The sequence below is a fragment of the Rattus norvegicus genome, chromosome 16 (assembly GCF_036323735.1).
Source record: "Rattus norvegicus strain BN/NHsdMcwi chromosome 16, GRCr8, whole genome shotgun sequence".
In the NCBI taxonomy this organism is placed as follows: Eukaryota; Metazoa; Chordata; class Mammalia; order Rodentia; family Muridae; genus Rattus; species Rattus norvegicus.
The window spans coordinates 8435645-8458080 of NC_086034.1; the positions used below are offsets into that span (position 1 = coordinate 8435645).

At 48.5% G+C, this 22436-nt stretch overlaps 1 protein-coding gene across 7 annotated transcripts in view; it reads right to left on the reverse strand.

Moving 5' to 3' along the window:
• Positions 1-21133, reverse strand: part of Wdfy4 (WDFY family member 4) — a 228631-nt gene extending 207498 nt beyond the window's left edge. For 5 of the 7 annotated variants that reach the window (XM_039095074.1, XM_039095077.1, XM_039095075.1 and 2 more), the window contains exon 1: positions 20969-21133. The gene's annotated coding sequence lies outside the window, so the exon portion shown is untranslated. Of the gene's footprint in view, positions 1-7185; positions 9020-20968 lie in introns of those variants that run through there. The other 2 variants (NM_001427658.1, XM_006252760.5) reach the window with 2 other exon arrangements.
• Positions 21134-22436: the final 1303 nt, after the last annotated feature.

Consider the following 22436-nt stretch of genomic DNA (forward strand, 5'->3'; position numbering starts at 1 on the left):
ACAGGCTCTGAAGGCCATCACCCTCAGGTCAGCACACACAACAAGAGCCTCCGGGGTGGAAGCAGCTATTGCCAGTTCCCCGGTTAGGTGTGCCTGCCCCACATGTTGCTTCTGTTTGTGTCCTTGACTGTTCATTGTCAAACATCTCAGGGAAGATGTGACTGGTTCACAGGACAGCACAGGCCTGTGGTTCCTTTGCCTGAAGTAAAACCCACTCCAAATAGAGATTAAAATGTCTAGGTTTTCTGGATAAATATCTCCTAAACTCAACATTACCTCATCAGAATCCATCCTGAACTCTAACTCAGAGGCATGTCTCTCACATTTGACAAGAGAAAGAGGACCAGACTGTTGTCCCTGGTTTCCTGACAACACTAACCATCCTCCGGAACATCCTGACCTTGCTTAGGTACAAATCTGTGGATCCCCCGCCCTTTTTGTCTGCCACTCATGCCTCTCACCCTCAGACAATTCCCAGAAATCATTTTTTCTTGTTTTTTTAAAATGGATTTAAAAAATGTGGTATATCTATGTGATGGGTGGAATGTTGCTAAATCATTTAAAAATGTAATAAATTGGGTTGGGGATTTAGCTCACTGGTAGAGCGCTTGCCTAGCAAGCTCAAGGCCCTGGGTTCGGTCCCCAGCTTTGAAAAGAAAAAAGAAAAAAATGTAATAAATGAACCGATAAACATAAGTATCAAATAATTATGCTGGATAAAAGAACCAGGACACAGAAGATCACAATTAAATGATTCCATGTTTGTGAAACTGGAAAACATTCATAGTATCTGTTAACCTAGGACAGATCAGTGGCCACCCGAGTCTGAGAATGAGGGGAAAACTTTACTAGGCAAAGACATCATGGAATTTTTGTGGCTATGTCCCTGAAATTCTCAGTTCAGGCAGTGGTCGCTCACGTCCTTCAGTCTCTTCCCTGACCTCCGCAGGCTTTTCTGACAATATCTGTCTATCTTCTTAGCCCTTGGCTCTCCATTGACCAGGTCTATACCCACGCCTGCTTGGTGGGTAATGAGCTACTGGTTTGGACACTTGGGGAACACGGCCAACAGCACCCGGCTTCTGTGTGCCTGCTTTGCAAGTACTCTGACAGCCTCGTCTTTTTAGGATCTGACTCCACATGGCATCTTTGGACAGTAGAAACATGCAGCTGCGCATCTCTCACGTCCATGGCCTCAAGACACCGCCTCTTTGCAAAGTGGTGTTGTGTGTATGTCTACTTGACAGCTCTCGCAGTGGCAGAGGGCTAACTCACTCTCAGCCTCTGGGTCAGCACACAGTGCTGTAGGGGGCTAACCATGCAGACTGCCTCGCAGGAGTACGCGGCATTGGTATACACCCAAAGGCAGCAGAATTGAGCAGAGAACCTATGCACCACACTCGGTTACACCGGATTCCACTGAGGTGCCTCCAGTGAACAGGCATGGGGAACACTCCCTCCAGCAGGCACGGAGAGGCTCCTCTCACACCTCACAGCCAGCCACCCTGGATTGGCATCGCCCCATATTCTAATGATTGGCGATGCCTTTGAACTGAGGGCTGCCTTGCTGCTGTGTCTCTCTGGACTCCTGAGTTGGGGCATTGTCCCTGTGCCTTTTGGCCTTCTGGCTTCTCCTTGGTGAACTGTCGATCTTTGCTAATGTGTTTTTTTTAAAGATTTATTTATTTATTTTGTATATGAGTACACGGTAGCTGTCTTCTGACACACCAGAAGAGGGCATCGGATTCCATTACAGATGGTTGTGAGCCACCATGTGGTTGCTGGGATTTGAACTCAGGACCTCTGAAAGAGCAGTCGGGTGCTCTTAACCGCTGAGCCATCTCTCCAGCCCTGCTAATGTGTTTTTGTTGTGTTGATTTCCAAGAGTATATGATAGAAGATGGTCCCGTTTGTTTCAAAAGCTATAAATATCAAGAAGACTGTTCTGTCAGTAAAGTGCTTGGGCTGAGGCCCCGATTTCTATCTCCAGAAGCCACATAAATAGCGAAGCACAGTGGCTCACACTGTTAATCTCTGAAAATGGGATTGGAGAGAACTCCAGCTCTGTGCCAGTCTCACCTGCTCAGCCAGCTCCAGTCCAATTACAGACCCTGTCTCAGAAAAACATGGTGGGACCTGAAGAGAAGGCTCAGTAGTGAAGAACAGTTGCTGCTCTCAAAGGGAGCCCAGTTTATTTCACAGCACCCACATGGCTGCCAGCAAGCACACACGTGATACACATACATACATGGAAGATACACACAGAAATACATACACATAAAAAGTAATAATAGATAGCTTTTTATATTTTTAAAAAAGATGAATAGCTCCTGAAGAAAGAAACTGAAGACTGACCTCTAATTTCCATAAACATCCACAAACACCCATACATACACATGCACCAATACAAGTACACACACACACACATGCACCAATACAAGTATACACACACACACAAGATCTCTCTCTGTCTCTCTCTCTGTGTCTCTGCCTCTGTCTCTCTCTCTTACACACACACACACAGGTACACACACACACACACAAGATCTCTCTCACACACGCACACACACACACACACACACACACACACACACAGAAGTGCAAGTAATTTTTGGATATTTTTCTCTCATAAACTGCTCCATAATTTTTTTGTCTTGTTACACTGACTCTTTTCCGGTTCCCTGAACATCTCCACAGAGGCTGAACGTAGGAGGCATGGCGCTCTTTGAGCTCACAGGCAAGCACTCGGGGAACCTGGCGTGTTAGCACACAAGGTTGCTCCTTCCAGAGAAGACATACAGTGTCTATTATCCACCCAGAAGGGGGTGAGCAGATGCGCTTTCCAGCCTGGTGACTTTTCCTCTAGCTGTGTGGCTGGAGACCTTTCTGGCACCAGCCCCTCCCAAGACCCTTCTCATGAAGTTGTTTTTCTCAATGAATCTAGAAAACCTGTCACCTGTACTTAGCTTATTTTGTTGCTCGAGGGGATTTACAGGATCTTTGTTGTGCCTGTAGGATTGAGTCGATTGTCACCAGAAGAGTTCTCGCCACATTGTGCAATGCCTGAAGTAAAACGTCTCAGGCTCGAATTCCAGAAGTTTAAACCAACACCAGCCGCTGAGCCATTTTGAATCAAACTGGCTTCTTGGCTCTCACAGCTCATCTCCGCTGGCTGTGAAGGCACAGAGACTGCCACAGCTGAAGGGTGATGTCCGTCGTTTATTTAATAATGCCACGACTTAGGCCAGCTAACCATGACAGACAGTCTCCCCATCTAAATGATGAACCATAATGCTTTTCTACATTTCTAAAAAGGAAACAGCCAGTTCTAAAAGTCAGCAAATGTTTTAGGCCTTCGGTCCTGTTTTCAGCACCACTGGGCCCAGGAGCAAACTGTCTTAGATAATCCCAGTTATTTTATTAGCCTGTGTTCAGTTGGCAAAGTCAGGGCTTTCCTTGTGACATTTTTATACGCGTGTGTGGCACACTTTGATCTTGTTTAGCTCTGTAGCTCCTCTTGTCTCCAACTCTCCCGATACCATTGACTTCAAGTCCTGCTGACTTTACAGGCACAACGGACACAAAACAAACGCCTCCCTGTAGTGTCTGGCTGTGTGTGCTTCAAGGTGAGGGGCTGGGGGGCCATCTGTCTAGCCTTGGCCTTCAGAGCCCTCCATAGATGCTATTCTGCAGTGAGATCCCAGTATATTCCTACCTCTTGTTTCCTCATAGGGGTCTCAGCTACTTCCCGGGGCCTTGTCCCCAAAGAAGTATATTTATGGAGCATTAATTATGCATTCTTAACGAAGTACATGAAATAACGCTTGAGCCAATGAAGGAATCAGATTCCATGTTGATTGCACAACACACACACACACACACACACACACACACACACACACACACACGCTCCCCCACGTCCCTCTTTGGAACATGTTCTTTGCAATCAGGCTAAGATTTCCACATGCTTTCCCCACACACTGACAGACACTCACACCGCTCTCCCTACAGAGCTGCACCCTATCCAGAACAGAGCCGCCCAACACATAGTCCTACTGAGCATGGCTACCACCCAATGAACCAGTTGTGCTGTGCTCACACTCATGGAGCCTGCCAAGCAGCACATTCAGCGAGTTGCATCTGAGGACCAGCACAGCCCCTCATCTCAGGAATAAACGGCAGGGAGACAGGGTTGGGAAAGAATGTGTGAGCGGGATGGGTGTGATGATGACACCTTCGGTCCCAGCATTCAGGAGACAGAGACAGGAGGATCTCTTCAAGTTAAAGGCCATCCTGATCTACCCAGCGTGCTCTAGGGCAGCCAAGGCTCCAAGGTGAGACTGGCCCTGTCTAACAACAAAGACAAAGAATGCAGAACGTGGGGTTCAACAAGCAGCAGACGTTGTGCATCCCCTCTGGGTGCAGAAGCTGGGTTTGTTGAACTGAAACACTTAACTCACATTGGTGGGAACATACGAAGACAGTGGAGAAACAGAAGTGTCCAACAAATACGGATCTGTGGAGTCAGCTTCTGACTCAGATGTGGGGCTGTGGCCGTAGCCCTCTACCTCCCGGTCTTACCTGTGTCTGCTTCAGTTCTGTTTACCAGGGGAAGGAAAACCAGGAGGTTGGTCAGGGTGAAAACCATCCAGAAGAAACCACCCTAGTGGCCTCTTTACCAAGAAGCAAGCGCCATGGCAAGCTCCCACTTTAGTTCCCACCTACAGAGATAAGGAATCCGTTTGCGGTGAAGGCCACTGAAGGAGTCTCTGGAGATAGGGCCAGAACAAGGCACTCACCCCACACACGACATTCACAGATTTGTATGTTTGTCCGTTTAATTTTAGTACAACGCTTAAAGGGGCACTAGAAATAATGTGCTCTTGCAGTTTGAAAAATAAAAATAAGCAAAATGCTTGCACTTCCTGCCTCTTGTCCCCTAAGCTGCCATCTTGAATGGACACACATCTGGATCCTACAGAAACTTCTGAGTTGCTGGTGTTTTGCTGCCAAAGAAGCACTCCAAGGGCTGGGGAAATGGCTCAGTCAGACGGCCTACCACACAGGCGGGAGGACCGGAGGTCCCATCCGAGCATCCACATAGAAGGCAGCAGCACACTTCTGTAACCCCAGTGCTGGGAAGAGAGATGACAGGAGGCCTCTGGAGACCGCTGGGTAGTCAGCATCGCCCAACCAATGAGCTCCAGTTTCAATGAGATCTCCAATCTCAAAACATACAGTAGTGAGCAGTGAACAAAGACACCCAATGCCAGCTGCAGACTTCCGCACACACATTTGCACACACCTACCCTCACATACGCATACACCGGAGAAAGAGAGAGAGAGGTTGGGAGATTTTATTACCGTTCTTGAATCTCTGTTGAGTTACAGGCAGGTACACCTTTCAAGATGTGAGGTGTGACGTATCATCCTGTGGCACTAAGTGCTCTAGGAGAAAGTTAATCCACATCAGTGCTTCTCAGCCTTCCCGATGCTGCTACCCTTTAACACAGTTCCTCACGCTGTGGTGGCACCCAACCACAAGACTATTTCCATTGCTACCTCAGAACTGTACATTTGCTGCTCTTATGAATGCGAGTATCTGGTAGGTAACCCCTGTCGGGGTCGTGACCCACAGATTGAGAACCAGTCGTCTAGAACAGGCTGTCCTGTGACTCAGCCCCGAGGGTAGGCTATAGGGGGCCCTGAGTTTCACTCTACGGCACAGGAAGATCTAGAGATGAGATGTTGACTGCATAAAATGGAAGATAGTCTTTCACGCCTGTAACTGTTTCTAGTTTGAAAGCCCCTAGAAAAGAGATGCTACATGGATCATAGTATCATATATTGTATGTATCAATGTACGCATGTATCAGTGTATTGCTACATATCTCACAGGTCTCCTGAGAGCTAAGGAAGCCTGTAGACCAGGAGCTACAGGATAGAGGAGTGGTTGCCCGTGTGTGTCTGTCTCCCTTTCCATTCATCTGGTGAGTTCTCCACACGAGCTTGTGTCATGGGGTTTGCACAATCAGATGGACTTAGCTCTCCCCTAAGTACAGAATGCCCTTCCCTTCCTTTCTGCGAAGATGGGGATCTAAGGGGTTCATTTTGACACTAAGCAGCATCCCTAGGTGCGCTCACATGCCCCATTCCTTCTCAGAGACATAGGAAATGTCTTCCAACCTGAGAAGTCAGGAACGTCTGCCACATTTGTGGCAGGCATTGAATCTAAAGGGTAATGAGAAATCAGTTACAGGGTTCATAAATGACGAGCTCTGGGCAGAACCGACGTCTCTAAAAAAGAAGGAGCCCACAATGAGCCTCGGTAACAAGATTAGACAGTAGGAGAAAAGTGGTGTGGAGAACACAAGGAGAATTTGCAGTGCAGGCAAGAGCCTCGACTCCTGGAGAATGTGATCCAGAGCCTGGAGCAGCATGGCTCTCTATTAAACCGGAGCCTAAGCTGTCTGCAGGGCTTGCAGGAGCATGCTGGGCTTACATATTGAGCTAAGAGCTCCCTCTAGGCCTCTTCTGCTCCTGTCGTGAAGCCCAGGCATCAGCCCCTGAGTCTAGCATCCACTCACTGTGCAAAAAACACATTTCTCTTCTCCGAAGCCTTCAGGCAACACCAGCATCTTTCATTGTGCAGTGTGATATTTAATTAGTCTTGAGGGTCCAGTCCCAAAGCAAGCTAAACTGTCCCAGTCCCACGGAAGACCCCACTTCTCCCCTGCATCACTTCCTCCTGGCCTGGCCACTGGGTCTGTTGGGTCTCAGGTTTTCTCCCAGCAATGGGCTGGTCTGGATGGATGTCACAAAGCCATGTACAAGTGAGTCTGAGAGTTCACCAGGGCAGGGCTGGTTGCAAGGATTAAAGAAAATGAGTAACACCTAGGATGGGTACTGTCCCCCAGACGATAAACTGATATCAGGAGACACATGGGAGGTCAATGGAAAAAAAATGGCCACACCAAAGAGCAGAGGAGAGAAGCAAGGCAAGTGGATCCCAGAGCGGCTGCACAAGGGTTCTGAACATCTAGAGTCTCAGATGGACCAAGGCAAGAACCCGGTCACCACAGGACTTGACTCCAAATGACTCCATAAAACACCTTGGTGCTTCCCCACACCCCTGCAGTGAACAAGAATTCCCACTCCTACCCAGCCCAAGTGCTATGTCTGTACCTTGGAAGAGAGCAGAGAGTGGCAGAGTCAGGGCCCTACCATCTGCTTCACAGGCCTCAGAAGAGGGGTGTAGTTCAGGTTGTTCCCAGAAGCTCTGGAATTCCCCTAAAGACTAAGTAGGCCACCACTTATCAGGAACCAGGCAGGTCTGCAGAGACTTATAAAGACTGAAGACTTCCCTTTTCTAATTCCAGGCCTCAATGCACTTAAGGCCGGGTACACACCTCTGTGGGTTTTGCAACAGCAACTGAACACAGGAACTACCCTGCAGAAGGGGCTGGTTTTGTATCCTGGTATGTGTATCAACTTCCACATTGTCAAAAAGGGCTGAGGACTGGTTCCCTGGCTGAAACTGTGACGCTTTACCTATGGCATAAGCTAGGAACAGCTCAGTGACAATAGTTTCAGCTCCCAACCATTAGCCTCTTCACCATACAGGCTGACAGGTTGCCTAGCCTCACTGAGTCTTAGAAAACGTTGCCTCAGGTCTTCCAACAGAGTGGCCAGTGTCCTCTAAATACAGAAAATCTACTAGTCAAGGGTCATTATTTCACTGTGTGGAGGGCGGTGCAAGACTGAGAATTCTCCACCCCAGAGGGGAATTGGTGGATCTGAAACCAAACCACGGGCAGGCATCAGGATCAAAGGCAAACACATGTGCCACTGAGCCTGTAGCTTCCCTTCCCCTATCTCTACTCCAGGCTGGCTTGGCACAATGGTCAACCATCGAAAGACTATGCCTGGGACCTCCTCGGATACTTTGCCAGTTGCACTGTAGGGATTCCCAGGCTGAACTTTCAAAGTTCAACCCAATGTTGTTGACCCCAGATAAGACCACAGTCAACCAGGCCCTGAGCAGGAACCCCACTCCCTCCAGGGGCCCCAGAACATCCAGCACTAGTCACTGCCTTGCAGCCTACATCAATGGACTAAACTTTCCAGACTCTGTGTGGTGTGTTATTGGATTATTGGTCATGGAAGGAGTACCATCATCTAAATCCACACCTCAAAGTCCAGTGTCAAGGAAACCAGGGGAATTGCTATATAGATGTTGAGCAAAGACGTGACCACCTGAGGGTATGGAGGGACCTGTGGTCCAGCCTGAGTAGCACTTGGAGATCTGAAAAGGCTGCTCTGAGTACCATGATGGGCACTGTAAGACTGGGATGCACAGCTGAAGCAAGAGGACAGGCAATCCAAGCAGTGTGAGCATTTGAGATCAGGAGGAAACCAGAGCAGAGGAGGCCTGCAGTGGAGACGGCCATGCCTAGGCTGAGAATGCCTAGCTGACAGGTCCTAGTCCCATAAGTCCTCTCTGGGGTAATCTCAGCAAAGAAAGAGATAGATATCTTACAGCAGCCTTCTGTTGGCTTCAAGGGCCCAGGACCATTCTCCTACTGCTCACGGCCTCAGGAACAAGAGTCAGGGAACGTGGTGCTCAGACACAAAGCCAGAAGTAGCCTTGGAAGGAGGGCAGAGTCTACTCTGAGGGCCTAGAGAGAAGGAGCAGTCGGTCTGCGGTCATGTGGGGTTGGTAAGACAGTAGGAAATAGGAAACGAGGCTCTGAAGAACCGAGAGCAGAAGTAAGAGACGTGGACCTGTGTTGAGGAGATTGAAAGTAGGTGGAGTGCTTTGAATTTGAAGGCCCCATAGGTGCACGCGTCTGAATATTTCCCCGGCAGTGGAACTATTTGGGAAGAATTATGAGGTGTGGCCTTGTTGGAGGTTGTATGTCACTTCAGATGGGCTTTAAGGTTTCAAAAGCCCACTCTATTCCCAGTAATCTCTCTCAACCTATCTCCCCTGCCCCGTCTCTCTCTCCTTCCCTCCCTCTGTCTTCTCCCCCAAATTCCTTCTTCTCACCCACCCCCATCCGTCTGCCTCTTCCTTGTAGCTCACGTGTGAGCTCTCAGCTACTGTTCCAGTGCCATGCATGCCTGTCTGCTGCCATGCTCCGTGCCATGGTCATCACGGACTCACCCTCTAAAACTCTAAGTCAGCGCCCAATTAAGCATTTCCTTCTATTAGTCGCCTGGTGTGTCTTCACAGGGATAGAACAATGTCTACAGCAGCATGAGAGACACTGAAGTATCTACGTCTGTGCAAATGTAAGTGCACAGAGTAGGTGTGGGCAGAAAGAAGGGCATTTGTGCAGGTCTCTGGACTCAGCTGCCCCCATCCTGTCACCCTCTGGGAGAGGCACAGGCTTATACCTCTGACGTCATCAGTTTGGGACCTTCCTAGAGAGCTTGGGTTATTACACATCCGTTTTGCTTGGCTTACTGGACACCCCATATAACTTGTTCGGAGGTCAGAGGGAAAGGGCTGAATGTCGAGACATGCCTGGGAGTTTACATTCTTGGCTTCTAAGAACTGAGAGCCTCTTCATTCTCAGGGACCATGAAACACTGCAAAGCGAGCCCCAAACCACCTTGGGGGACATCATCAAACTCATCCCAGAACAAGAACCAACCCACCTCCATCACTGGGAGCGCTAGCTTTCTTGCTGGAAGAGAGCGCTTCTCTATTGCACCAAGCAAAGGTGGGCCTGAGGATGCTGCTTTTCAAAACAGACCCTTTCTGACACAACGTTTACCCATGATGCTCTCTTCGACAAGTATGGTGGGACTTGGGCAGAGTCTCCCCACCTCCGTGATTCAGTTTCCCACCTGCAACACCCACTCCCACAGTGCTTGAATAGATAGATGTTCTCCAAGTAGCTGTTTGCCCATGCAAGTCTGCTTTGCAAGTAACTACTGCCGTTCCCAGACTTCAGCCTCTGAGAGCTGAATGTTTGTTTAACCAGAATAAGTTTCCCATGAGAACTTCTTAATGTGCCGGGGATATTTTTTTAAGCAGACTTAATTTTTCTATGCGCCCACAAGGTGCGAGAATGGAACCCAAGAGAAGGTTCCAAGGGACGCACAGAGTGCTAACCATGTGGGTGTCGGGTTTCTCCAGGATGTCTCCAGGCAGCTAGAGGCAGATGCTACACTCTTTATCGGTACTTTACAGCCTTTCCCTCACCTTGCAATGGCAAACCTGTCTGCCTACAGCTTCCCACTCCACCCTGTCCTGTCAGATTTAGGCACGTGGACGTGCCTAAAATATTCACTCAAATGCTTTCAGGGCTCCCCAGAGCCTCCAGGAACAGTCCCTAGCATCGAGCCCAAGGTAATATTGACCCACTATCTTCCTTGTCTCATTTCCGCTGTCCCCTATGGGATCTGGCAAAGGAACTGCTCACGCCTACCCATCATGACCCTGTACCTTTTCTCAGCCATCCCCTGCAGCACACTGTCCACGGCCGTCCTCTAGACACCAGAGATAACCCCTCCCTTTCCAGTGTCCAGCTCCTCACAATTGGAGTGACTGCGCTGACTGTAATAGAAGGGGCTCTCTCCATCTCTCCCCGATTTCTTTTTACTTGTGAACAGACTTTTCTTTCTAGGGCTTATAATTTCTCAAATGGGTTTCTCTCAGTTATGAAATGTCACTGTGACATCAATTATGAAATATGACTGTGATTTCATTAACAGGTTTTAGGGAGTGAATCGTGCCAAGCCCATCAAAGACAATCTATTCGGACATGTTAAGTTGTGCTTTCTCAGTATAAAGGCACTGTTTGGGGCAAATGAGCAGGATATCCATCTTGCCAAGAGCAGAGGTACAGTCATTCTGCAGGGCACAGATCTCCCTTCCCCTCTGCTAAGCACTGCCTGGGCACTCAGCTAGAGTTAGTGTCACAGCCCACAGGTCCAAGAAAGGAACCGCCCCTGCATGCTGGTGGCAGGGTGGTGGCCCTGCCGTCTCTACCCACCCATCCTTGGTTGGAGGATGTCTTCTCCCTGAAAGTTTTGCAATTCTCCTCACCATTGATTGCCATAGATCCTGACCTTCATTTCTTCTCCACTTCACATCCCCTTTCCCATCTCCCCCCACTGCCATCTCCCCCCTTTCCCATCTTCCCCCACTGCCATCTCCCCCCACTGTCATCTCCCCCACCACTGCCATCTCCCCCCACTGCCATCTCCCCCCACTGCCATCCCCCCACTGCCATCTCCCTCCACTGCCATCTCCCCCCTCTCCCATCTCCCCCCACTGCCATCTTCCCCCACTGCCATCTTCCCCCACTGCCATCTCCCCCCTTTCCCATCTCCCCCCACTGCCATCTCCCCCCACTGCCATCTCCCCCCACTGCCATCTCCCCCCACTGCCATCCCCGCCCACTGCCATCCCCCCCACTGCCATCTCCCCCCACTGCCATCCCCCCTACTACCATCTCCCCCCACTGCCATCTCCCCCCACTGCCATCTCCCCCCACTGCCATCTCCCCCACTGCCATCCCCCCACTGCCATCCCCCCACTGCCACCCCCCCACTGCCATCTCCCCCCTCTCCCATCTCCCCCAACTGCCATCTCCCCCAACTGCCATCTCCCCCCACTGCCATCTCCCACCACTGCCATCTCCCCCAACTGCCATCTCCCCCCACTGCCATCTCCTACCACTGCCATCTCCCCCCCACCCCCGACTCCCACCCCAGCTTGAGGAGAAAGCAGTGCTCTCAGCAGGCCTCACTCTCATCCCTGGCAGAAGTTGCGGAAGGCTCCCTTTCCTCCTTTAAAAGGTGTGTGTTCTCAAGGGGCGGAGCTACAAGGCCTTTGACCCTGCCCAGGTTGCATGAACCTAATCTCACCTGCTGCACCTGGGGCCTCTTGCTCTGATTCTATTTATGGTCCCAGGGAGCCAAGGACAGAGGTGTGGGCACTGTGACACTGTGACACCAGTAGACATTACTGATGCTACACAGTTCACCCAGCCTCCAGCCAAGGACCCCCACTGTGTGTATATACTTTTACTCATTATTGACTGAATATCTCAAAGGCTTTGCAGATACATTTTATGAATTCTTTGAGAATTTCATACAATTCATTTTGATTATGTTTATACCTCATTCCACTCCAATTCCTTGTTTGTTTCCTTTATTTTTTTTAAAGTTCTTTTCTTTTTTTTTTTCTTTTTTTTTTTTTTCTTTTTTGGTTCTTTTTTTCGGAGCTGGGGACCGAACCCAGGGCCTTGCGCTTCCTAGGTAAGCGCTCTACCACTGAGCTAAATCCCCAGCCCCTTCCTTTATTTTTTTATAATCCATCCAGTCTAATTTATGTTGCCCATATACTCCTGGATGTGGCACGACCCACTGGAGTGTGGCAGACTTACCAGGAGCCATGCCCTTAAAGAAAACTGACTCTCCCTCCCCCAGGAGCAATGAGCTGTCCATAGCTACTCAGGGGTCAGAGCTTATGGACATCACACACACACATACACACACACACACACACACACACACACTCACTCACACACATACACTCACACACTCACTCACACACATACACTCACACACACACTCACACACATGCACACTCACTCACATGCACACTCACTCACACACTCACACATTCACTCACACACACTCACACACATACACTCACACACACTCACACACATGCACACTCACTCACATACACTCACACATACTCACACACACACTCACACACACAGCCTGCACACACACACACTCACACACACAGCCTGCACACACACTCATACACACATGCACACTCACTCACATACACTCACACACACTCACTCACACACACTCACACACACAATCACTCACATACACTCACACACACTCACACACACACACACTCACATACACTCACACACACTCACTCACACTCACTCACACACACACACTCACACACACACTCACTCACATACACTCATACACACTCACACACACACTCACACACACTCACTCACACACACAGCCTGCACACACACACACACACTCACACACAGCCTGCACACACACATGTTGAATTGCTCACTAGCTCATCCTGACCAGGCAGCTACAGCTGCTGTGGGGTCATGCGTGCAGTGGTCCTGTTGTATCCAGGAGGCGCTGGTTCGCTCTGATGCTCCCCAGATCTGTTACTCTTACAATCCATCTTCCCCAGTTCGTCAGGGATCCCTGAGCCTTGGGGGTGTGTGATAGAGATATCCCAGTTATGGTTAAACACGCCATGGACACTTTGATCAGCAGTGAGTTTCGGCATTAACCATCACCCACTGCACAAAGAAATTCATATGAGATCATAAAATCCACAGGGAAGCCCAGGAGACCTCAAGCAGTCCAGACAATCCTGGGCAAAAAGAATGCTGCTGGGCAAATCCCTGATGCCAAGTTATTCTACAGAGCAATGGTAATCACACACGCATGCACGCATGCACACATGGAGAGACGGACAGACAGACAGGGATCAGTGGTCGAAAATACACTTTGGAGAAAAGAGGCATCTTTAACAATGGTGCTGGGAAACCTGGATTTCAACCTCCAGAAAGATGAGACCAGATCCTTACCCTTACCCTGCTCAATTACACATGTATCAAAGATCTCAGTGTTAGACCTGACCCTCTAAAGCCGCTAGAAGAAAGAGTGGAGAGTGCATCGGGATACGGGTTCAGATTCTCTGAAAAGGACCCAGCTGCCCAGGAAATGAGACCAGACTATCTGGAATTAGAACTCTTCTCTGCTGCGCAGAAAGTTAACTGACTGAAGAGACAGCCCGGAGAATGGGAGAAAGGCTTTGCCAGATGTACGCCTGACAGAGGGTCTGTGTCTAGAATGTGCAGGAACAAAAAAAATTAAAGCCCTAGACACCAAGAAAACAAACAGCTATATTAAACACTGAGCTACGGAACTGAACAGGGAGTTCTCGACAAAATACAAATGGCTGAGAAATATTTAAAAGCTCACCACCCTCAACCTTCCATCATGGAGACCAGGAAACTAGAAAGGAACTGTGGAGGTGGAGAGAGGGGAAGAAGCTCTTCAGGGAGGGCCACAGCACAGCTCTAAAGATGCGAAGAGGAAAGATGAGTAGTGAAAAGGGAGACTTAAGTGCAGGGAGGGTGGGAGGGAAGAGCAGAGGGTGGACTGGGGGAGGAGTAATTAATCTTAAGGGTGTCTTACATGTATTTAAAACTATGGTTAACGTATTATCTTAAAAATTGGTCAACATGAATTTAGAAGGTTTTCTGATTGTGTTGAAATAGGAAACACGGTAAGATGTGTTTTGCATACTCTATTCCAAAACAAGCACAGAGTATAACTGATAGGTAAAATAGCTTGATTGTATAACTCCCTACATAACATCATAAACACACGATGTGTTGCCATTTTTTTCTAAATCATCAGGCTGAATTGCCAGGGATGATTCTTTTCCTCCCCACCACACCCAGCCCAGTATCCTGCTACTCAGACTGCCAAGAGGGCTGCTGCAAAGAGACCCTTGCCACCCTTGGCACCCTTGCCACCGGGACTTTGTTTCCTTCCCATCATCTGAGACTGTGAAGTCTTAAAAGATGATCTGGCTAATCATTTGACCAAAGTGAAGAGAAGCGTCACAGTTCTGCCATGGTGACGGTCAGGGACGGCTTAGTGCTCCGACAGTTTAGAGGTAGTGATGTCCAATGCAAAATGCACGGGCTTTGAAGTCAAGTATGAGGAGGGTCAAATCCCAGCTAAGTCACTATCTCAGGGTGAAAGGGCAAGGTTCTCTCTCTGCCCACTCCACTCCCTCCCCTCCCTCCCTAGCCTCTGTAGAATGGGGTTGAAGCTAATCTCAGCCTAGGGTTCAGATGACTTCTAACCCACTGTCTGGTTACTGTGGCCCTCACTTCATTGTTAGCATCAATGCTTCCTCCTTAGAATTAAGTGGGGCTGGCAGCTTCGCACTTCACAGAAGCCATGAGACGAGAACTTCCCTGTCTGTAACAGGCACTAAGCGGTATAAGTATAAAGCCAGCCGGTAAGCCCAGATATGTGTGAACTGTGTATCTCGTGGCAGCCACCATTGAAAAGACCTAACGACAAGTAGACTAAACTCATTTTAAAACACAGTTCCCACTTCCCAGGCGGAAACACAGTCCCGTCTGCAAGTTCTACATCTGCAACGGAAAACAGTACAGGAAAGTTTGCAATCTGTAAATTCACATGCACTGACTTTTGTCATTGCCCACTTATCAATACAGTATAACAACAATTTACATATCGTCTGCACTGAATTAGATATTTTCTGTCTTCTTAAAAGCTCTTAAAGTGAATGGGAGATGTAAATAGGTTGCATGCAAATATTATGACATCTTATGTAAATGGTTTAAGCATCCTTGGTGTGTGGCATGGGTGGTAGATCCTAGAACCTTGCAGACGCTTGGTTTTAGAATCGCACGTCCAAAATAGTTTATTATTTACCAGTATTTTTAACCATTAATAAAACTCTACGCATTTTGGTGTTAATTCATAATATCCTTGAATGTCGGCGTTCATCTCTAATTTACAGCTAATCTCAAATGTACAGTGCACCTCAATGTGGACTGGCCTACATTTTAAATCTGGCAAATCTTTTGTATTTGATGGTACAAATCTAGACCTTAAGACACGAGACTTTAACATGTGCAGGAGCTCCGGATGGGACCAACAGCCAAATAGTTAGGAATATTATCTGGAAACATCCTTCCATCTGGACATTTGTGCTTTGAACACTCGGAGGGAGATAACCACATGCAAGGGTGTTGCATTTCTTGTAATTAATTACAATGATGGCCCCACCATGATGTAGCAATGAAGCTACACCTCCTCTGGGAGCTCCACCCTCCTCCCTCTCCAGGTGGCCAAACTGCCTTGTTTTCTTAATATGAACTGGGGTTGGGGGAGGGGTGTGGCCAACACTTGATTTTCAGATCCATGTCTGTCTCCACCTTCCTCTTCCCAAACCGCCACAGCCTCCCACATCTTCATCTACGCCCTTGGCCCAGCTCTGTACTTGGCAACCCAAGTCTCCGCGACACTCTGAACTCATTTCTCATTTGCCTTTTCTCCCACAGTCTATACCTAGAAAGTGTTCAAACCTCACTCTCAAAACTGTCTAAAATCTAACCAGCTCACACTATCTCCCCACTTATCAGTTTGTGGCAAGCCGCCACCGCCCCAGCCTATGGTACTGCACGGGCACCAAAGCCTTGCTTTCCACTTTCCCACAACCTCTTCTTCAGATAAGAGTTGAAACAACTCCTTTATAACATGCCAGGGCATCAAAAACAGCACAAATATTTTTATTAGTAACGCTGAAATGATACAAAATAAGAGTCAGGTAGGAGTCAATAACGCTGAAATGATACAAAATAAAAGTCAGGTAGGAGTCAATAACGCTGAAATGATACAAAATAAAAGTCAGGTAGGAGTCAATCTGAACTGCAGACATAATGCTCTTCAGAGAAAAAATATAAATTTTTATTGGGATACTTTAAAATACCTAATTATATAGGGAGACGGACATTTTTGTGAACTGAATGACAAGACTTCATAAAGACAACACTTCTCCGTGAACTCTATTTTCATTCCACCATAAGTTTTGCTCTTCTGTCTGGGTCCACAGGCTGATTCTAAAATTTATGTGAAGGAGCAAAGTACTGAAAAAAGAAAGAAACATCGCAAATTTCTTTCCAGATATGAAGATTTATAATAAAGCGACGACAGTAAGCAATGTTGCTCACGGAAATGTTGTTACTGAATGACAGACAAATTGGGAACGCAGCCATAAGCTGTGGTGAACCGTGAGCTTACTCAGGGCTGTAGTGTAATAGTGGACCTTAGCATAGATGCAGCTGAGACCCTTGGCTGTCCATGCGGGGAAACCAACGAACCTTTCTAAGCGACCTGGAAGTGGAGGTGAGACAATCTGGGGAAGGGGAGGAAGGGGAGGTTGGGGGAAGATATCAGGATGGGAATGTGCTGGATGTGTGTGATTGACTGAATGGAAGCATCCTTAACATGGCACCAGAGAAGAAAGAGACACAGGACTGTAACACTGTAGAGATGCTCATCTAGGACAGCGCTATAACACTGCAGAGATGCTCACATAGGACAGCGCTGTAACACTGCAGAGATGCTCACATAGGACAGCGCTGGAACACTGCAGAGATGCTCACATAGGACAGCGCTGGAACACTGCAGAGATGCTCATCTAGGACAGCGCTGGAACACTGCAGAGATGCTCATCTAGGACAGCGCTGGAACACTGCAGAGATGCTCACATAGGACAGCGCTGTAACACTGCAGAGATGCTCACATAGGACAGCGATGTAACACTGCAGAGATGCTCACATAGGACAGCGCTGTAACACTGCAGAGATGCTCATCTAGGACAGTGCTGTAACACTGCAGAGATGCTCATCTAGGACAGCGCTGTAACATGCAGAGATGCTCATCTAGGACAGCGCTGGAACACTGCAGAGATGCTCATCTAGGACAGCGCTGTAACACTGCAGAGATGCTCACATAGGACAGCGCTGTAACACTGCAGAGATGCTCATCTAGGACAGCGCTGTAACACTGCAGAGATGCTCACATAGGACAGCGCTGTAACACTGCAGAGATGCTCACATAGGACAGCGCTGTAACACTGCAGAGATGCTCACATAGGACAGCGCTGTAACACTGCAGAGATGCTCACATAGGACAGCGCTGTAACACTGCAGAGATGCTCATCTAGGACAGCGCTGTAACACTGCAGAGATGCTCACATAGGACAGCGCTGTAACACTGCAGAGATGCTCACATAGGACAGCGCTGTAACACTGCAGAGATGCTCACATAGGACAGCGCTGTAACACTGCAGAGATGCTCACATAGGACAGCGCTGTAACACTGCAGAGATGCTCATCTAGGACAGCGCTGTAACACTGCAGAGATGCTCATCTAGGACAGGGCTGTAACACTGCAGAGATGCTCACCTAGGACAGCGCTGTAACACTGCAGAGATGCTCATCTAGGACAGGGCTGTAACACTGCAGAGATGCTCATCTAGGACAGCGCTGTAACACTGCAGAGATGCTCATCTAGGACAGTGCTGTAACACTGCAGAGATGCTCATCTAGGACAGCGCTGTATCACTGCAGAGATGCTCACATAGGACAGCGCTGTAACACTACAGAGATGCTCATCTAGGACAGCGCTGTAACACTGCAGAGATGCTCATCTAGGACAGGGCTGTAACACTGCAGAGATGCTCATCTAGGACAGCGCTGGAACACTACAGAGATGCTCATCTAGGATTTTATATAAAGAAAAGAACTACTGTAGTCTCTTAAGACATGATTTCTAACTAAATTCTGAACACGTATATTTATGCCCACAGATGAGAAAAGCTCTTGCCCCTCATCAGGGACCTGCTTTTTGCAGCAGAGGCCATTACCAAAATCTATCACTGGTCAAAATGCAAAGAATATGGGACCATGAGGTGCCCCCATGTAGGTGTACAACTGATAAACCTACAATGCCATCCCTAGGCTCAAGGCTCAGAGGAAATCACAAAAGAGAGGGTGGGAAGATTGTAAGGGACAGAGGCCAGGGTGCCCGTGCTAGACAGTGTCCCCTAGGCATGGAAAGGAAAAACACACACATGGATCTCAACGGTAAGGTTGCCTGAATAGGACCTGCATAATGGCAACACCAGTAGACATGCCAACACAGACAAGGACAATTCCACATGGTTCCAACCCTACAACAAGAGCTATAGGTTGTCAATGGCTCTGAGAGACAGAGAACAGTTTCTTCCAGTCATGAGCTCTTTCACAGATTGTTACCAATCCCAAGTGGTTGGCCCTGAGAATATATACATATGAGCAACATTAAATGCACTAAGTCGTGTGTGTGTGTGTGTGTGTGTGTGTGTGTGTGTGTGTGTGTGTGTTTTCTTAATTTCAGGCCACGTTCAAGAATGTATAAAATAAAGCCATGTATAGTTTTGGCTACTTTTCTGTTGCTGTGATAAAACACCATGACCAAAACAATGTACAAAAGAAAGCATTGAACGTGGGCCCTATAGATTCAGAGGATCAGAGTCCATGATGGTGGAGCAAAGGAACGGTGGCAGGAACAGCTGAGAGTCTAAAGACACAACCAGGAGGCAAAGAGAGAGACCCATACTAGAAACAGAGGGAGGGGACTTTTGAAACCTCAAAGCCCACCCCCAGTAACTCGCCTTCTCCAATAAGGCCACACCTATTAATCCTTCCCAAACATTTCCACCAGTTAGGGACCAAGCATGAAAATATATGAGCCTATGGAGGGTATTTTCATCCAAACTACCAGGTATGTATTAAACAATTTAGAGATATTGGGGGAAATCAGAAATAAAAAAACAAGGGAACAATAATCCCAAAGCTCGGACAACAGCTTCCTCTGCCGAGAAGAAGGGTGGGTGCACAAGGAACCTCAGAGCACAGATTCTCTTTAATAACAAAACTAAGACGTCAGCACATAGGGTCTAGCTATCCTTAGCCCTCTGCTCTCTGTACTTTCTCTAAACTGCTCCTCCATCTACTCAAGGTTAAGCATGCCTCTGGGGGTGGGAAAGGCTCAGCTGTTGAGAGCACTGGATCTCTTTAGAAGGCTAGGATTCAGTCCCTAGAACTTACATGGTAACTCACAACCACCTGTAACCCCAGTCCCAAGGTGCCTAATGCCCTCTTCTGACTTCTGTGGGCACTGCAAATAGGTAACGCCCAGAGGGGCATACAGGCCAAACACCTATACACACAAGATTAATGAAATATATTTTTTCTTTATGAAAAAATAAAACTCTTTCAGGCCCATAGGTGTTCATACCAGACACCCAAGATGGACAGACAGGGAAATCTTCCCACACTTGAGTCCACACCTGACTAGTCAGCAGCACACCCTTCTCCCCAAGGCACCACACTGGCCTCTAAGCCTTCCTGAAGGCTCTTAAGAGCAACCTCAGAAACCACAGTGCAGGCCTGGGCTCCTTCAGTGTCCTCTGAGCAGGCGAGCCCTCCCTGCCCTTCCTGCACATTGACCTTCAACCCCTTTTTGTCACTGCACAGGGCAGCGCAGACCCCCATCTGTTAATTGTCCCTTTACCAGATTTTAGTGTTCACTGAACACTATTGGGTAGAAATGCAGACAATTATATTTGAATTATTTCCTAGAAAACTAGTCCATAGTGACCAGCTATCACTCCAGAGACACTGGGACAAAGGATTAGGTTCTCGAAGGCTAGATTTTGAAGGAGAAAAGAATCAGTCCTCAATGATCCAGATGTTTCTGCTTATGCAGAAATATTGGCATTCAAAGGTTATGTGTGACAACTCAGGTGAAAAAAATACCATCTCAAGAGACTTCTACATACCAGATCCTGGGGCAGGCAAGGGTGGGGCCAGCTAAGGGCAAGACCAGGTCTGCCCAGCCGCCCTGAAGGCCAGGGTGGGTGGTCCACCCTTCAGAAGCTACCCCCGGGCTAAGAGGGGATCGTCTCGGTCAGCGATCCCACCTCTATACCTTGACAGTGGCGCAAGCCAGAGCTAGTTTTCCCCGGCTGTGGCAGATTCCCAAGTCTCAGCAGAACCTAAAGAAGGGACTTAACCCGTGTCCAGAGAGTAAGGAATGAGCTTATGCCTGGTCGGCTCAGCAAGGCTCACAAGTGACAAGTGACAAGGGTGCTGAGAGGCACTGACCACAGTGACCTCCTTCACCGCTCACTTCCTGCCACTCATCCCTCCCCTCTACCACCCCAGATTCAGACGGCCACACAATGTGCTCCACAGTTGGCTTTGCAGGAGGCAGTGTGGTCGTCTAACACAACAAACAGCCCCCACCTGGCTGATCCCTCTTGTCCAAGACCAGGAAAACGTACCTGGAGGGGTGGCATTCAAAGTCTGCGGATGTCACATGGTGTGGGTGCCTCCATCCCCAGGCTCCAGTGGCTCAGCTCAGGGGAACAGAACGAGGACCTGGCCTCGCATGGCAGCCATCAACAACAGTGTTTCATTATGAATCACTTGTGCTGGGTTTCTCTTCATTTCCTGGAGAAAGCAGAAGTGGGAAGTCAGCAGATGCCTGCCCTTCCCATCCTGAGCCAATGACAACGCTGCTTCACCAATGACTGGCAGGACAACTTGGGTTTCACAAAAGGTCCCCTGGGACTGTGTGTTTGGTGATCAAGCAGAGCCAGGTGGGACGGAGGAACAGAAGGGAAAGTACAGCCTGGCACCCATGTCTGAATTCTGTCTCTGCTGTTTACTCATTGTGTGTCCAGCAGGCTCGGGTCCATGTGGCTCTCTGTCCTAACCCTCGGCTCCCTAAGGCTCAACTTCAAAGGCCTAGGAACGGAATCTAAATGGCTTCCCTTCTCCTAATGGTTAAGATATAAGAACGATGTGTGGAAAAACGGCTCTTTCTAAGACCCTGGCTGAGTTCTTAGAGTCTCCACAGAATGGAGGAGAATGGATTGGAGCAGAAGCTTAGAGAAAGTCAGAAACATCATAAACCAGGCACAGAGGAGCCTAGGGGAGGCAAAGAGAAGGGTTGGTGGTTGCAGGATGTGAGGCTCAGAAACACACAAGGAGAAAGTGGGTGTTCTTCCAAAAGGGTGCCTCCACTCATGCAGATGATGTGGGCCCAGGTGGCCCACAGGACGATGTAGGTCAGCAGGTGAAAGGGCAGGTCTAGGCACTCACAAAGAGCAGAGAGGAATCTCTGATTCGATGTTTCAGCTTCGTGCCTTTACAACACTCCAAGCAAGTTCCCATAAATCCAACATTTTCTATGGGGGAAGTTTCACAGTTGGGCTCAGCAAACGGCTATCAGGCCCAGTGCAGAAGCCACCCACTAGGGAGCAGAAAGACTCCTTCCAGAGGGGGCATTGCCATGTGGAAGGCAAAGGCACTTCAGTTCCTCATGGTCGAAGTCCTGAAAATCAAAACTAAGGTTACTAAATAGCAGAGGGGCAAGAAAGGAAACAAAGGGGACAGCTTGGTGTGACTTATGCTAATGCTGTATTAGAAACAACAGAAGTCAGAAGGCAAAGGAGGCCCAGTGCCCTTCCTCTCTCCATGACAGACCTTTTTCATTATTTTATATTGGTTATTTTACTTTTTACATTTCAAATGTTATCCCCCTTCCCAGTTTCCCCTCCACAAATCTATCCCCTTCCCCTTCCCCTTCCCCTTCCCCTTCCCCTTCCCCTTCCCACCTGCTTCAATGAGGGTGCTCACCCAAACACCTAACAACCCCCACCTCACCACCCTACCATTCCTCTATACTGGGGAATCGAGCCTTCCGTTGATGCAAGACAAGGCCATCCTCTGCTTCATGTGTACTCT